This window comes from Procambarus clarkii, chromosome 12, assembly GCF_040958095.1.
Source record: "Procambarus clarkii isolate CNS0578487 chromosome 12, FALCON_Pclarkii_2.0, whole genome shotgun sequence".
Classification (NCBI taxonomy): Eukaryota; Metazoa; Arthropoda; class Malacostraca; order Decapoda; family Cambaridae; genus Procambarus; species Procambarus clarkii.
Genome location: NC_091161.1, coordinates 36129447 through 36139272, shown reverse-complemented (window position 1 = coordinate 36139272; position 9826 = coordinate 36129447).

Sequence of the window (9826 nt, the reverse complement as noted above, 5' to 3'; positions counted from 1 at the left end):
AAATATTTTCAATAAATATTACATTCGTTGTCAGTCTTTGAACATTATCAACAGCATCTTCATCATTAATATAAGACTAGTAGAATCTCTCCAAGTTCTTTTGTTGATGTTTAATTCACTATGATACGAAACGTCTGATTTGATGTTAATAAAAACAATGTTGTACTCAATTATTTAAATCTTACATTACTTATATGCATATCATACCTGCAATGTGTTCCTGAATTGTAACCTGAGCTTTCTCACACATCTGTAAGCGCCCTCACACACCTGCAATAAAAAGGCCCTTTTAAGTATGCTTCGAGCAAATTAACTAGGGCATAAAACTATAATATCTCTACGAGTTCAAATATGTAAAGGACATTTGCAGACGTATTCTGGAAATAGGAAAGGGTTAGAATGCAGTTATAACCTTCCCCAAAAGGGTCAAAATATACTAAGGAAAGGAAAATGTCACTTTGTATCTACATGTAGATTTCTCCATCCTGACATGTGAGAAACTTCACTCGAGGAAATAAATTGCTTCGCCGTCAGCTGCTCTTACTCTCACGTGGAAGGCACAGAACGCTAAATAATGAGTGACAAGCAAGAAAATGACTTTGGAGGAAAGCCAAAATTTTTTTTATATCCAGGCGAAAGAGTTTTCAAAAGGTTGAATATTGTGTATAGAACTGGCTGAAAGACCCACTTGCATACCTGAATCACACACGCAATTACACCCCACAACAAAGACAGCTACGATAGGTAACAACCCTGCAACAATCAGTACTGATCAGAACAAAACCGACATGCCCACACAATGGACCTGCCTGAAAAATCTTCTTCAAATTATCCCAAATAGAGTAACCTCGTTCACCTTTGCCAACATACAAGGTCTGAAAACCAAAGCAAAATCAAAGTTCCGTTCAGAAGTTGCCTCCTCACGAGTTAAATACAGTATTTGGACTTTTCACAGAAACCCATGCAAGAGAACTGACAGCGAGATCTTGATACTAGAATATTATCTATATAGATGTGATAGGGTAAATTAATAGACTATTAATTTACCACTTATTACCAATAGGTGACTACCACCTATGATAAATAGGTGGTAGTTCACTCTGCTGGGAGTAAAAAGGTAAACTAACTTGGATATTATTGTAATATAAAAACCGCTAGATGCAACGGCTGAGGAATTAACAAATCAGATAAACAAGAGAACAGTCTTGATAATCTGGCAAACCCAATACCTGATATCTTCCTAGGTGACTTTAACCTGCCCACTCTAAGATGGAGAATAGCAAACAGGAATATTATACCAGTAAATCTTTCTGGACATAACCAACTCAGATTAGAGAACTAGTAAGATTGTGACAAATTTTCACTCAACCAGCAGATAAGAGTGAACCAGGAACGAAAATATTCTAGATCTGAACTTAAGAAGACAATCAGGGACATTACAATCGCATACCACATACTTAGATCACAAGCTCATTGAAGTGCAAACTAACAGCAATACTTGTAAAAGGCTTAAAACAATGATCAAGTAAGAGGGGTTATTCAATAAAATTTTAATAAAAGGATAGACTGGGAAAAAGATATACAGGGAATTAAAAAAAAATCCATTGAATGTTCGTAAGTAATAATAATCCCACACAAGGCATAGAACAAGAATATGAAGTCTGTCTAAAACTAGTTCCTTTGTTGAAAGTCAGAAAGAGGACCAATGTAGAAAGAAAACGTTGAAAGAACATGCAGACGGCACTAGGAAAGAAAGAAAAATATACCAGAACTGCTAAGGAGACATGACCACCCCAACAAAAAATAATTTAAACGGAGTTTGAAGAAATCTAGCAAAGACTGAAGCAATCAGACTGAAGAAATGCAATTAAAACATAAAAATGGCACTCAAGAGAAAATAAAAATTTTCCTTCACACATGTGAAAAAAGGCAAAAACCACTGTCAGTATTGGACCTATTCTTACAAATGAAGGTTCATACAGAGGATGACAAAGAAATTACTGAAATCCTAAAAAACAAAACACAGGAGGAGGGCATGTTTAGCATCCCAATATGAAAGTGGAAGATCCGGACAATTTCGTTAGGCATGATATCCAAACTACTGATAATATAACTGATATGAACAAAAATGCTGCCGGTTTTTGAGAAATTGACAATATGCCCATGCACTCAATATTTATAAAGAAATGCGAAGTGCCGGTAGCATAGTGTGGAGAAAGAGCTTGAACATAGGGGAGATACCAGATTCGCTTATATTAATAGATTTCAAAGATTTTGCTCCTCTTTGCACGGGAAGGAGCAAAGCAATGACTAAGAATTTTAGATCAGCCGCACTAACGTTCCACATAATAAAAGTAATTGATAGAGGGATCAGGAGGCAGGTTTCCAGTTTCATGGAGACCAATCAGACCATGGATTTAAAGTGTGAAGATCATGCCTCTCACAGCTATTTGATCACTACGACAAAATCACTGAGGCATTAGAAGAAAAACAGAATGCAGATGTGGTATACGCCGATTCATAAAAGAATGATATATATATGACTGTGGATATTAAAATTTCTGGGGAACAGAACACAGAGCAACAGTCAATCAAATAAATTAGAGTTCAAGCTCAGTTAAAAGCTCTACCTCAGAGTACAGTCCTTGTAGCACTTTTGTACTTATTCTCTTATCAGATATAGACTAGTCTTAGCTTCGTATCATAATCTACAGATGACAAAAATCAACATGAAAATTAATTTTGTTGAAGACATTGATAAACTACAAACAGATATTAAGTTTTCAACCGGGCGGTAGAAAATAACATGGTTATCAATAATAAATTCCAGGTACTCTGGTACGGTAAAAATGAGGACATTAAACAAAATACAGGATATAAAACAATCAATTCGGCCCATAGTAGGGAAGCATAATGTAAATGATCTAGGAATAATAATGACTGACGACCTAACGTTAAGGGAGCATAACCCAGCAAATTTAGCATCAGCCACAAAAATGATAGGATGAATTATGAGAAACTATGTCAGGGATCCCATCACAATGGTTGTACTATTCACATCACTTCTGCTGTCCCGTCTTTAGTACTGTTCGATACTCGCTTCCTCCTTCAGAGCAGGAGAGATTGCTGAAATAGAGGTAATACAGAAAGCATATACGGCATACAGAGACATGATAAAGCACCTAAATTATTGGGATCGTCTCAAAGAGCTCCAAATGTTCTCCCTAGAAAGGAGACGAGTAAGGTATCAAATAATATACATATCGAAAATATTGGAAGGCCAGGTCCCAAATCTACGAAGTAAAATAGCAATATACTGGAGTGAAAGAAATGAAAGGAAATTCAGAATAGAATCGTTGAAGAGTATTCCCATAGGCACAATCAGAACATTATATAAACGTCAGAGGTTCACGGTTGTTCAACATACTCCCAGCGAACATAAGAATTATTGACATAACAAAAGTGGACATCTTCCAGAGAAAACATGATAGTTTTCTTCAAGAAGTGCAGGACCAACCACGCTGTGGTGGATGTGTGGGCCTGCAGACCGCTCCAAGCAACAGCCTTCTGGACCAAGCGCTCCTTGGTCCAGGGGAGCAAAAGAACTTCCAGAAAGCCATCCAGGTGCAGTACAAAATTTGTAATATAAATAAAAGCTCAGGATTATGTAAATATGCTCTAGTCAAATGCAGTCGTGTGTCATTCTTTGGTTAGTAATTATTCTTGGAATAATGGCACACACAATGGCCTTGTGTGCACTGCCTGGAGATTAGGGCAGATATTGACAGGCTAATGAAGCAGGCGAGACAATATGGAGAGCAACAAGGTGTCTCGCAAGGATCCAAAGGGGAAGCTCCATCGAGATAATTGACCCACCACTCGCCAGCCGAGTTAAGACGACAAAGGACGTCAAAGAAATCAAGAACACTGGTTAAAACATAGAACCACTTGAGTTGAATGGGATAAAACCATGTGCGGTAACTAAGCAGACAAGCTGAGCATCACAACAAAAGTCTGGACATGTGTTGGGGGCTTGGCACATGCTCTGGATAGGCAAAACCTTCTGCTCCATAAATATAAGCGTTTGGGTATATTCTCCGCGAGCAAGGGGTAAAGTTAGTAAGAAATAGTGTGATGCAATATGATCAAGCCCACCGTCTGTATCTCGGTAAACAATATTCACCAAGCCAGATGCACAGGGGTATTTAAATAGTGTAACAATGACTTAAAGGTATTGAACGAGTAATGCAACTCCATTAATGAATAACTGGAAAGCTTACATTAGCAAGAAGACCATGTATGCTAGTTACACAATATACTTTTTATGGTAGGCGTGGGACAGCTCTTGCAGACAGAGTTAAGTGCGTAGGACTGTTGTAGGCACCACAGTAATAGTGATATGGTTATGGCCATTGGAAGCTGCGGCTGCTGTTGTAGCCGCTTCAACCTGAATTAGTTCGATGTACTGTCAACCTGTCCTCTTACAAATTACGGCTGAATTTGGCCGTTGGTCCGTATGGCCGAAAATGGACGCAATTTGAAAATAAATTTAGGATTTTATTCCAAAACAGTAAGTTAAGTGTCTTCTGGTAGGTTAGGTGGAAAGGAAATTCTCCAAACGTTTAAAAACGTTAATTGAAAGTGTCTCTCCTAACCTAACAGACTAAGCCATTGGACCCAAACGTATGTCTAGTCCGTTTATTGCCAAGGGTGCCCAGTTTAATCAAGTGGGAAATGTTATATTGTTAATTATCGTCAGTATTTTAAATAATTAAATTAGAAAACCCGATTGCCTTTAATTACTTTCCATATATTCTCAAGCGATTTTCCATTACAAACCTATTGCTATGCTTCAAGGGTCTAGGTGGAGAAAAATAAATTGGATGAAGTTAATTTCATGAGGCTAATGATATACAGTAGGGTAAATATTGTATTCAGGATGAATATGGGTTTTAATGTTTACGACAGTACACAAAAAATGAAACTACTAACAAACGCCAATGTATGAAGAAAACACGGAACAATTAACAAAATTATTTATACCAATTACTTTACACTAATATATTTCAGTCAAGGATGGGCAGTGGCAATGCGTCAAGAGTATTAAATGCAGTGTGAAAGTGGGACTGAAAACTGAGCTCCGCAAACGGTTTGGAGAGAATTAAATGGAAAATTATCTACCTAATGATAGGAGTTACACATAATGCACCAAACATTTAGAGAAAAGAACAGCTTTTATGGGAATTATTATCTAGAGCTTTTAGGTCTAAATGAACATTGTGACTAATTGTAAAACAAACTTTAATTTCCTGTACGACAAATAATTTTTAAATGACTTTCATTAAACAAAATAATATTGTTCCAACACAGTAAGATAATACAAACCTGTGTAACAGGGAGACACTGATAAGCAGCATCTTAAATGGGAGTGAGTGAGGGAACAGTGATCATGAGGAAATTTCATTAAACTAGACACGGAGAAGTTATTTGAGAGAAACTTATGGTGCCAGACTTTTCTCACATCTGATTCATATATTTAGAGGTACTTTGTGAGTTATAAATTTGGCAGACCTGAACATGGGAGTCTGGCAGTTCTTGGGCCTTGTCTTGTTCACATCATAATCAAGTTACCACGCCAGTAATGTTTGTTACAAATAAAGCCCAGGAATGTGGTACACTCTAGATTATTTCAAATAGTAGTGACCCAAAATGGATAACCCTGTCACTAATAAACATAATTAGAAAACAGGATGCTTAATACAAACGAATTAAGACAAAATATTTAAGAAAAAAAAGTATGTATTACCGGGCATGCAAAGAAAGCCTTCAGTGTTTTGCCAGATGAAACAGTACAGACAACACCTGGCTATGAAAAAATAAGTCAAATAACATAAGAAAAATACCTAATTTAAATTACAAAATTAGGTAAAGTGCCAAAGAACTTTATGGATATAGAAGAACAAATTCACGTAGAATGTGCAGATGGCATCCTGATAAGTTTAATAATTTCCTTTCTGGTAACCACTAAGCGGCATTAGATTGGTTTTGGAAAAGTTGTTCAATGTCAACCAATATTTTTTTACTAGTTGTATATGAAAATGGCTGCAATTGGTCCAAGTTTCAGTACTGCAGTGTAAATAGAAAGGGAGAATTTAGTTTTTTCAACGAATTTTATACATTTTCAAGTCTGAATAAATACACACACCTTTCAGATATAATCATTCTATGACACTTTTCTGACACATTAGCATATAATAAAGAATCTGTTGAAAGATAATTTCCAAAACATCTTTAGTTTTCCTAATACAAACTTTCAAATTTCCCCCCCAAAATTATGCAAATATGTCTTGTTTATTGCTATTATAAAATCAATAAATGAACTTAGAAAAGAAAGCTATCAACAAAATTTAGAGACATGCACTCTACATATACGGTGTAAGTTTCATGTAAATTGAATAAAAATGAAAAGTTATTTGAACGTTTATGTTACTTGAAAATAAATACGAAAATAATAAAGTCTAAGGTGCTGCCATCTGTGGCTGAGGTTGACATCAACCACTTTTCTCCAAAATTGGCACCCTTACAGATAGGCTTATGAGTAGTCAGGTGTATAAGTTTCATGCAAATCGTCCGATACAAAAAAACAAATTGAAAAAATTTCACATAAAACTAATAATATTTTTTAATGTATGCTATTGTGATAGCAAAGAGTCCAAGATATGATTTCAGTTAACACTTGTGTTTCATAATCGTTTGACCATTTTGGAATAATTCTGACACCTATTTCAATATGTTTTTTCTTCCTTCCTATGTATGCCACGAGGCTGAGACTTGGGCCAGATGAAACTCTTTTCGTGTACAACTGTTCAAAATAGTTTGATTGAAATCGAACCAGTTTTCATTTAATTCCTTTTTGGGGAAATCTGAGTCTAATGCCCCTAAACTAATATAATAGGATGCAATGGCGATCACAGGAGGAAGGGGGAAGCAGCAACAGCTACGAGGTCACCTGACCTTCAAGGCAGCCAAGATGTTCCCAAGGGACATCAGAGTCAGAGTTAGCAGGTATTTCAAATATAATGTTTATAAGGAAACCTTCAAACTTTTTAAAGTAAAAATAAACAAAGTTTCCTATAATCATTATAGAGTTAAGTGAGCAGTATTTTCGAGCTTTTCATGCAGCCTTCCATTTTTTATAAAAAAAATAGCTAAAAATATATAAAATTTGGGATGTGGTTACAAACGTTTTTCTCTCTTTAGAGCAAGCTTTAATCAGGAACTTGCCCCCGTCTACAGCAGTGTGTGTTCGATCCCTAGTAATGATTCTAAGTGTGAACCTTTGACAAACTGGAAAATGTTTGAGTTCGCACTTATCTCAACATTCTTGTGTAATTAGAATGGGCCCAACAATCTAGTGCATTGCAATTACATGCCAGTTTATATAATCATATTATTAATTAGAGCCAAAACTTATTAAGTGCAGGAGTTTTGTTGAACGAAATTTGATCAAGTCGGCCCTAATTAACTAATGTAGCATTATTTTTAATGTTAGCACTGACCTGTACAAACTTGACCATATTTATATATATTATAGTTTCAAATTATAACTACCTACTTAGTGAAGAAGGCAGGCTCGTGATTCGTAGAGTGTCACCTGACTATAGTAAAGCGAGTAGCTACACAGGGTGGGTGGCAAGAGGTGGTGGGGGGGGGGCAGTATCAATCTCTCTCTAAGCGCTGCACTCCCTCCACCCCAGCCCATCTCCACAACACACATGCACATCGCTCCCTCAGTTACTCATTTAGAACAATACACCCATGCCCCCCCCCCCAGGATATGACTCTCCTAACCATCCTTCTGAAATTATTAACGTCAGAAGGACATAGTGATCTCGTAGCAGGAGCAAGGAAAATTTCTGAAGATGACAGAAATAATGAACCAGAGGATAACCCTACTCACAATGAGCCACCATGGCAAATTGTAGGAAACTGAAAGGCAAATAAACGAAAAAGAACTGAAGAAACGCCCTTAGAAACCAATTTAGAAGCCAGCCAGAACCCAAGAGCAGCCCCAAAACCAATGCCAAGGACCATCATCAAAACCAAGAAACCAGTAGATGGTCCGACTTATGCTTACATTGCCGTACTGGAAAAAGGTTATCCAGGATCACATCTTAGAGCAAAGCCTGACATTGGAGGCTGATAACATATCCACAGATATTCCAGATATAATTACTACCTTAGGAATACAGAAGACCTAGTTGAAATGAAACCAGAGGAAAAAATCACCAAGATAATAATGCAACATATCGCGGTTGAAGTTCATGCAAAGAGTCTTAGAATGCCCAAATGTCACAACGACGGAAAGGTGTAAGCACGACAATGTAGAAACAAGACAGGTCCTTCTAACAATAAATGGTCGTCGCATCAACACTGAATGCTGGGATCTATGGACAATTCATTCTAAGGCTGTACAATCCAGAACCCAGACGCTGTTACAGATGTCAGCGTTTCGGCCACCATAAAGATGGCTGCAGAGGCCCGGAACGATGAGGAGTATGCAGCGAGCTCAACAACACTGACATATGCAAAAATCTGCATAAAGAAGGCAAACTAACTAAAGCAAAATGTCCAAACTGCGGGAACACACATCACGGTTGGAACAAACGATGTCCAGAAACGGGTAAAATGAATACAAGCTTTCGGATTTACCCAGCAAAGCAAAGTCACAACTCCTAGACCACAATCGACCAGACTCGGTTAATAGCCAGTGGTACACTCCTCGGCAAGTCCGAATAAATTAAGATACAAATCAGCAACAGACTAAAGCACCAATTTCTTCTAGCCTGAGCAAGAACAGGGCCTCCAATAACTGGAGAAAACAGAGCACTACTCCACAAGGCAACAACAACCGAATAGATCAGAGTAGCAAAACGAACACCCCTGCTATTGCCTCCAAGACCTCCCAAACACGAATGACGACCTCTACATCATCAAATGCCCCAGTAGCTGGATGTAGCAAAGACACTAGGACCCAACCAAGAAAAAAGAAAGGCAGCCAAAGGCGTATCAAGTGACTACTGATCCAATGGTTATTGCCTCCCTGACAGACCTTCAGTATGATGCTTGCAAAGCATTCCAAGCACTGGAACAGACCAGCCCACAATCAAGGAAGGAAATGTAAAAGTTCAAAAAACAATCTAGTGAACTTATTTCTTCCACATTTATACAAGCCCTACCCAAAAAGATTGAAGTAAAAGTCGAAGGTGACGAAACTGAATTGTTTCAGCAACCATTGTCAGTCTCCACTTCAACCAAAACAAGCCGTCGGGGAAATCAGCACTTTAGAACCTACCATGGACTCAATGGATTCAACTAACAGAATAATGGACTATCTCAAGATCATACATTGGGCTTCCTGGAATATTGAAGGGTTCAAAAACAAAGCACAAACACTCAGAGCAGTGCTTCTCAAGAACAACATTGATATTGTTTTACTTCAGGAAACACTCGCCAGGACTGGCAGATTTATCAATATCCCAGGATATTAAGGTTTCCACTTCCCAATTGCACAAGGTGGCATCAGAGGAACTTCAGTACTAGTAAGAAATAAATGCCACGGCAATCGCAGACTTGCCTAACTGTGGTGCGGACGTTGAAATTATGGTTGTTATTCTCGCTATGAGGAACTGAATGCTATCCGTATTCAATGTATACAAGAACCACAGAGAACACGATATGGATATCTCTGAAATCTTTGAAATAGCAGTCATTACACTTACTATCATCTCGGGTGACTTCAACGCTCAGAGAATTACTACGTGAT